At 40.1% G+C, this 8,844-nt stretch overlaps 1 non-coding gene across 1 annotated transcript; it reads right to left on the reverse strand.

Moving 5' to 3' along the window:
• Window positions 1–4,013: 4,013 nt before the first annotated feature.
• On the reverse strand, window positions 4,014–4,120 carry LOC128294375 (small nucleolar RNA R71). The gene has a single exon (XR_008284687.1). It is a non-coding gene; the product is annotated as a small nucleolar RNA R71 (small nucleolar RNA).
• Between the last annotated feature and the right edge of the window lie 4,724 nt (window positions 4,121–8,844).

Genomic DNA, 8,844 nt, shown 5'->3' on the forward strand with positions numbered 1-8,844 from the left:
GTGTGTCCCTGCCTAGCCCAAGTTGAGTCCAATTTAAAAAATGCTAATTTTGAAGGCTCTTAGGCATTCCAAAGCCTACAAACACACCCTAGAGGAGGAAGAAAACACACAGAGAAGAGGGGGCAAGGAATTACCCCAAGAAAGCTGATTGATCCATCTTAGAAGCCGGATTCATCATCAAGACTGAAGATCTCTCCTCAATTTCCCTTTAGGAGTTTTGGGTTTTCTTTATGTTTTGTATTCTTTATTATTCTGGGATGTTTCCTTATTTAGTTATGAACTAAAACCCCTAATTACCTAAGGGGAATGAAACCTATGACGAATCTTGTTATTATTTTCTGAATCGTATGATAAATATTTAACTTGCTCTTAATTATGTGTTCTTCATTCTTGTTTTGATATCCCAGGATATTGATGCAAGATAAGCTCTTATTCAGATGAGGAATAGACCTTGTTTAAGAGTACATTTTTCGTAATTAAGCGGCGTTGATTGCGCGCCTAGACATAGGGTGACAAGATTTTGCCGGATTAAGGTGAAACCTAATAAGGGGATCCATAGATCGAGTTAATGCAACCCTAGATGTTAATTAAAGAAAAGTCTCGGTTATTCAATCTAGGGATTAGACGTTATTAGTCTTGAATAGGGATAATAACATAACTTAGGGATATCTACGGAACAAGTTAAATGAATAACTCGTCCGATTCGGAGCCAGAATAACAAGTACAGTCTAGGTGGATTTTTCCTTAGGTATTGCCTTCATTCAATCGATTTTCCCAAAAGTAATTTCCCAATTCTATTCTCTATGAGTTCTTAGTTTAGATAATTAGTTAATTAAAACAAAAACCTTTTTATTCTTAGGCTAGATAATAAAAAGACAGTCATTACTAGTACTTTTAGTTCCTTTGGGTTCATCAATCTGGTCTTGCTAAAACTATACTACTGGTCGATAGGTACACTTGCCTACATCGCAATAATAGTTAGTTCAAGAACAAGTAATTATAAATATTTAAAACCTATCACGAAATCACGCGATCAGCGGACACTCTCTAATATGGTGCTCTAATGAACCGTATCTCAAGCAAGCCCAATTCTTTTCCAACACTCGCCCTGATAGCGTCTACCACAGTCAGTACACGACGGCTATCCAGTAGCAGTAGTAGGAGCCCTAACTCTAATCGGTCTATCAATTCTGGCCTTTTTCTTAAGCTTCTAAACGGAACTTGAGGGCTTTGAATCCCTCTTGCTCTGAATCCCTCTTGCTCCTACCCCTCTCCTAGTTCTAGCGTTCAGCGTGCTTTACTTCCTCGGTGATCTTCCCCTTATCAACTAGTGCAAAAAAGTCTCATTCCCTTTGTGGAGCTATCAGAACCCTTAGATTATCCCTGAGGCAATCCTCGAAGCTAACAAATCCCTCGTACTCAGTCACCACCATACCTCGTGCATAGCGACTCAGTCACAAAAATTCGACCTTATTCTTGGCCACTGATCTATGTCAAATTTAGAAACTCCCTCCTACGAGCATCCCCATAATTACCCCCATATACTTCCCCTAGGAAGCGTTATTAAAGAACTCCCAGGTTAGTCGATCGGGCTAAGTTCCCTCCTTTACAGTGAGCCACCACTGATAAGCCTCATCACGCAGCAGCGATACAGCACCCTTTAATTTCTGCTCTGGGGTGCAGACGAAGTTGTCCATAATTCTCACTGTAGCCTCTACCCAGTACTCAGCCACACTAGGGGCAACTCTCGCAATACCCCTGAAAAGCTCAGCTCTGTTAGACCGGAGTCATTCCGTAACCGACACTCAGCCTCCAACTTCGGTATTGGGCCTAGTGACCTTCTCTGAAATCCATAACATGGCTTGGGACAGTGCGTCATCCTTAGCCGTTCTATCATGAGACCCATTCTCAGTCACAGATGAGACCGATATCTCACTAGTATCCAGATTAGGCAGGTTACGAGAAGATGAGGACCCAGCTTGGGCCCCTCTATGGCCTCTACCACGGCCTCTTGTAACCCATCCGCAAGTACCTCTCGTGCTCATTTTCTATTCGCATTTTATCTGTATTAATATTTTTATGCATCAGTTTATAGTTTTAGTGTTTATTAACAGATATTTTTATGAAAATAGTATCAGAAGTGTAAAGTTTGTTTCGTACATCGCAGTTTTAATCTATGTCTATTAGTCTTACTATAGTAGCAATATACACTAACTTAAGTGTTTTCAGTATAGTTTACCTATAGTAGTTTCAGTGCATACTATTTATAGCATTTTCAATTTATAAATAGATAACAATTCAGAAAACTTACGGGATCAGTGCTGGAGACTCGGTGTACCACACATTCAGTAAAACATTTCAAATCATTAGAAATTAGTTTGTAGAAAATCAGATCTTAAAAAAACCTAAATCCACAGTCGAGTTTTGCAACCTGGCTCTTATACCACTAAATGTAACACCTCTAAATCCGGCCTGGATGTTATAGCCGAATCTGGCGGTGTCACATGGTAGTGTGTTTGAAAATTGTAGCTTGTGTTGAAAAATTGAACTTTTCTAAAAACATTTTCTATTTATAATCTTTTCATTATTACTTATGAATTCTATTATCGTGTTAATTAGTCATTCGAAAGCTTTCAAAACATTTATTCTACACGAGAGCTTTTAAATCGTTTGGGTATTCGTGAGTATTTTGTTAAAACGTTTGGTTCTTTTGAAAACTCGAGCTTCCCTAGTAATAGCAGTTATAAACCAAAACAATAAAAATCCCAAATTAAAATAAAAATTCAAAGAGGCCATGATACAATAAAATACCCCAAATAAAACTGTAAAAACCTAATTAACTACGGAACAGTCTAAAAAGGGTCATATGGTCATACGTCTAGGGTTAGACGTTGTTAGTCTCGAGAGAGATAATAATATTACTTAGGGATCTCTCTGGAACAAGTTGAATGAATTAATCGTCCGATTCAGAATCAAATAACAAGTGAAGTCTAGGTGGATTTTTCCTTAGGTATTGTCTCAATCAATCGAGTTTTCCAAAAAGTATTTTCCCCAAATTTCTTTTCTATGATTCCTTAGTTTAATTAATTAGTTAGATAAACAAAACCCTTTTATTTTTTAGGCTAGATAATAAAAAGAAAGTTGATACTAGTACTTTTAGTTCCTTTGGGTTCGATAATCTGGTCTTCCTAAAGCTATACTACTGTTCGATAGGTACACTTGCCTTCATCGTGATAATAGTTAGTTTTAAGAACGATTCATTATAAATATTTAAAACCTATCACAAATATCACGTATCAAGTTTTTGGCACCGTTGTCGGGGAGCTAAGATATTTGGAACACTCGATTTTTATTACTTTAGCCATTTTACTTTTATTGCAATTTAAATTTTTCTTTTCTGTTCTAACTCTTTATTTATTTTCTTCTGATAGGTTTTTCTAGTTTATGACCAGGAGAAACCCATCAGGACCATTACTGTTTGATAGTGAGATCGATCGCACAGTTTGCAGAAACTGAAAAGAAATAAGGCGAAGCTTACATTACACAGAAGGGCAAGAGGAAGATACTTCAACCACCACCGAGGAGATGGCTGAAAACCAAGAAAATCTGCTACCTCCTGCGATTGCTATTAATCAAAATCCTGCTCCGCGCACTATGTATGATTATGCTAAACCTTCTTCAACAGGAATTGAATCGAGCATAGTTAGACCTACTGTAGCTGCAAATACTTTTGAACTGAAACCTAACACAATTCAAATGATACAACAATTTGTTTAGTTTGATGGTTTGCCAACGAAGATCCCGATGTTCACTTAGCAAACTTTTTAGAACTATGTGATACATTTAAAATTAATTGTTTTTCTGATGACGCCATTCGCCTTTAGTTATTCCCTTTTTCATTAAGAAACAAAGCTAAACAGTGGTTGAATTCATTACCGCGAGGGTCAATCACTACTTGGGAACAAATGACCGAAAAGTTCTTATTAAAATTTTTCCCGTCGGCTAAAATGAATAAATTACGTAATGATATCTCTTCTTTTGTGCAGATGGATTTAGAGACACTCTACGATGCATGGGAGAGATACAAAGACATTTTGCGAAGATGCCCTCACCGTGGGTTACCACTCTGGCTACAGGTTCAAACCTTTCATAATGGCCTGAATCCTTCGACTCGACAAATGGTTGACGCAGCTGCTGGCGGAACCATCAATAATAAAACACCAGAAGATGCTTATGGTTTATAGAGGAGATGTCACTGAATAACTATCAGTGGCAAGTCATGAGGACAAAGCCAACGAAAACAACCGATTTTTATAACGTTGATTCGGTCACCATGCTCTCTAATTAGGTAGAACTCTTGAATAAGAAAATTGATGGTTTTCTTAGTTCTTCATAGGTTCACCCAGTAATATAGTGCGAAGCAAGTGGAGATGGATCGAACAGTTCAGAATACCCACCTTATGGCCACAACATGGAGAACAAGCAGTTAAATTACATGGGTAATAATCCTCGATCTCAAAACAATCCTTATAGTAATACTTAGAATGCAGGTTGGAGGAATCACCCAAATTTTTCATGGGGAGGCCAAGGAAATCAGAAACCACCACCCTCTCTAGGCTTTCAGCAATCACCATACCAGCAGGAGAAAAAGCCGAACCTTGAGGAGATTCTAACCAAATTCATCTCGGTGTCAGAGACTCGTTTTTAGAATACCGAGACGACACTCAAAAATCAACAAGCATCAATCCAAGGGCTTGAAACTTAGATTAGACAGCTCGCCAAATTGATTTCCGAATGACCACAAGGTAGCCAGCCAAACAACACTGAATCTAACCCAAAGGAGTAACTCAGCGTAATTGCCATTCATGATAAGGAAGGGTTAGTGGAAAAACCAAGGCCAGAACTGGTGGTAAGCAAAGGTAAGAATGAGGTAGGCCAAAACGAACAAAAATTGGTAAGTACACAATATATACCTCATGTGCCATACACCAATGCGACAAGGAAAGACCGCTCAGATGAACAATTTGGTAAATTCCTTAAACTTTTAAAGAAACTACATATTAACCTACCGTTTATTGAGGCACTTTCGCAGATGCCGAACGCAATCAATTTTTTAAAGGAGCTTCTAGCAAATAAACGAAAGTTAGATGAAAGGTCACATGTGGAGCTGAACGCAGTTTGCTCAGTCATTCTTCAAAATGAGCTACCCAACAAATAGTTTTACGATTCCTTGTTTAGTTGGTAGTTTAGATGTTAATAATGCATTGGCTGATCTAGAGGCTAGTATCAATGTTATGCCTTACAAATTGTTTAAGCAACTAGGTCTAGGGAAACCCAAACAAACTAGGATGAGCATTCAATTAGTAGATAAAACTGTCAGATTTCCTAAGGGTATCATTGAAGACGTACTCGTTAAAATTGACAAATTTATATTCCTAGTTGATTTTGTTGTTTTAGACATAGAAGAGGATAGTAATGTTCCTTTAATTTTGGGAAGGTCCTTTTTAGCAACTGCTAGAACAATTACTGACGTTGGCATAGGTGAACTCACACTTCGTGTAGGAGACGAAACAATCAACCTTCAAGCTCACAACCCGAACAACACATCGAAAATTCAAGGTGATTGTACAAATTGTTCTACTAAGACTGATCATATAGTGCAACCTATTTTGCAGGAAATAAGTTCGAAGGACACACATGAGCCATGTTCAATCCACAACAAAGAATCTACCCATGAAGAATGAAGGTTACGAATCGAGGAGTTAGATGAATGGCTGACATTTAAACAGAGAAAACACGATAAACCAAAACTACGCCAGAACGAGCTCAATGCCTCACCAAATCAACTTAAGGTTGGAGATAAAATTTTATTAGATGCAGCAGATCCTCACATTGACACTGCCAAACCGAATGAAGAAATTTCTCTTACGCTACTTAGCATTTTCCCATTTGGTACAATCGAGGTAAGTCATCCCAAATTCGGCACCTTTAAGGTAAACAAGACTCGCCTAAAACCTTATTTTGATGGGATTCATAGCAGGAATGAGGAGTATAAACTCCTCGAACCACCATGATCACACACCAGAGAGGTAAGTCAAGCTTAGACTATAAATAAGCGCTTCTCGAGAGGCAACCCGAGCACTAACAATATTAATTTCTTTAAATTTTAGTATTAACGTCTAACATACTAACCGACTCATGGAACGCAGGCTTTCTAAAGCACACACGGCCAGGCACACGGGCGTGCCTTAGGCCGTGTGAAAACAGGGAAAAATTTTCCCCAACACGGGATGAAATAAGTCCCCATGGCCGTGCGTTAGGACCGTGGCCGAACCTGCCAAAACAACACGGGTGTACGACACGTTCGTGTCTTAGAACCGTGGTTGAACCTGAGAAAATAGCACGGGCATTCACCACGCCCGTGTCTAGAACCTGTGGTAGAACCTATCAGATTAACACGGGCGTGGGCCTACATACACGGGCGTGGGAGAAGCAAACAAAGACAGACACGACCGTGCGACACCGCCGTGTGCACCCACATGCCCAAGGAACACGGGCGTGGGCAAAATGTCAGACGCGCCCAAATTCAAAATTCGAGAATCACACGGGCAAAAATTGGGGAACACGGGCGTGTCCCCTGGCCGTGGTCCCAAAATCTATAAATACCTTTCACTACTCATCATCTTCTTCACCCAAAATCCCTAACCCTAGCCCCTGCAAGTCCACACGGCCTCCCTGCCACGCCCGTGCGCCTCCTCCAACTCCATTTTCGACACCCATTCTCATCTTTTTAGCATTTGTTTACTCTTTTCTCTCTATTTTCTTCATCCCTTTTACTAATTTTATGATTCTTATGGTTTTATTTGGCAGATTTTTTATTTATATTCATAGTTCTCACTATAGTCATGCTTATACGTTTATTCTTTGCCATTTTAGTTAATACTTTCTGATACAATCATTCTTTTTGTGTGTTCCTATAGAGTCTAGTTCAGTCATTTCATGTTGAAAATAATCATGCTTTTATTATTTCAATTGCTATATAAACTTCTATTATTTAGATTAAACTGCTGAGTATTGCTGGTTGGACTGGTTAGTTTAACTATATTCATGACTACTTCTTTAGTTAGTTAGTTATGTTATATTCTTTGTTCTTCTTGCAGACATACCATCTCAGGCTCAAGTGGCAAGAAAACTACCGTCTCTGCTTCGAAAAAGCGAAAGGGGGCTTCTCTCTCGGGCCCTACCGCGAAAATTCGCCACCCATACCTCCAATTTCCACCTGGCAATCAGGAGGATCTATTCCAAATCTTACGAGCCCGACCTTTAGGTGTGGGCCGCTACATTGACTGGACAGTGCTTGAACAAGTCCAGTTGGCTAACGATGTACGAGCACTACTGACAACAGATCCATGGGACCCCTTCTTTGCGATCATCGAGCAGACGTACCTTGAGCTCACACTTGAACTTTGCTCGACATTCCATGTTCAAGACGTCATGAGCAACTTTGATGATCCTGGAACAGTCCAGTTCCGTCTCGATGGTTTAGTCTGCCAGTTGAGTGTGCCCGAGTTCAGTATAGCTTTGGGCCTGTACATAGAAGAGTTCATGGATGAGAACGACCTCGACACTCTCCGTCTCCACATCCACTACTCTCCCTTGAAGTGCTGGTACGCTTTGGTCCCCGATTCATCCACCTACGACTTGAGTCGCTCCAAGGCATCAGCTCTCTCTCCCTCCTTGAGGTACCTACACGCCATCTTGGCATAGACTTTAATAGGACGTCAAGAGAGCACCGGCGTCGTCAACATTCACGACGCCTACTTTCTATGGAGCATGGCAAAAGGGCATGTACTCGACCTCGCCTACTTTATTGCCCTCGCCATTCGCCATCAGACGGAGCGACATCAGAGGGGGGTCATCTCCATTGGCCCCTACGTGACTCGACTGGCACGACACTTCGGGCTCCTCAACATAGCAGCCCAATCATCCTCCCTTACTCTTATTGGCTAGATGTCCCCACAAGGCATCTCGAGCATGCTTAGTATGAGGATGATCGAGAAGCCGAGAACCCACCCTCCTCGATGTCGCCTCGCCTAATCGGTGAGGAGGAGACCACGAGACATTCTGATGATGTCCTTCCACGTCATGAGGACCCACCGTCTCAGCCACCATCACCCTCTCGTCCAGTTCATACGGCAGCTTCATACGCTGACATCTTTGAGCGCCTTACCAATTCGAGCAATAGTGTTTTTAGTGCTTCGATAATATTGATGCTACTCTACAGTAGATTTTTCAGCACTTCCACATCTCATCGCCACCCCCACCTCACGAACCATCTAGCGATGAAGATGTTTAAAAAAATTTATTTATTATTTTATGTTTTTATTTTTTCTATTTTAAGACTAGTTTTTATTTTTCTTTAAGCTTATTTTCATTAGATTTTAAAATTTTTTGTTTTACAATTATCAATTTCAGATATTCCATTACAAGTAATTCTGCTTCCTTATATTTCCTAAAAAGTTCTTGATTCTGTCACAGTTACAAAGGCTTCTCAGCTCATCATCACGTAGGAACTAAAAACTCCATCGGGAAAGGTTCTCCACGACAGCCATGTCCTGCTTGACCACGACCATAGCTACCACCAGATATAAAATTCTTTTGGCGCATGACTTATGAACTAATGAAACTCTACCACCACCGGAGTATCCTCCTCCACTCTCACGCCGATTATTTTCCAAAACTCCAGTTCAAGGAATTCATTCATCATTCAGGAAGTTTCACTTCTCTCCCTATCTTATGATTATAAATCTATCTTTTTCAATATATCTACCTTTGTACATTGAG

The sequence above is a fragment of the Gossypium arboreum genome, chromosome 6, assembly GCF_025698485.1.
Source record: "Gossypium arboreum isolate Shixiya-1 chromosome 6, ASM2569848v2, whole genome shotgun sequence".
NCBI classification, from domain to species: Eukaryota; Viridiplantae; Streptophyta; class Magnoliopsida; order Malvales; family Malvaceae; genus Gossypium; species Gossypium arboreum.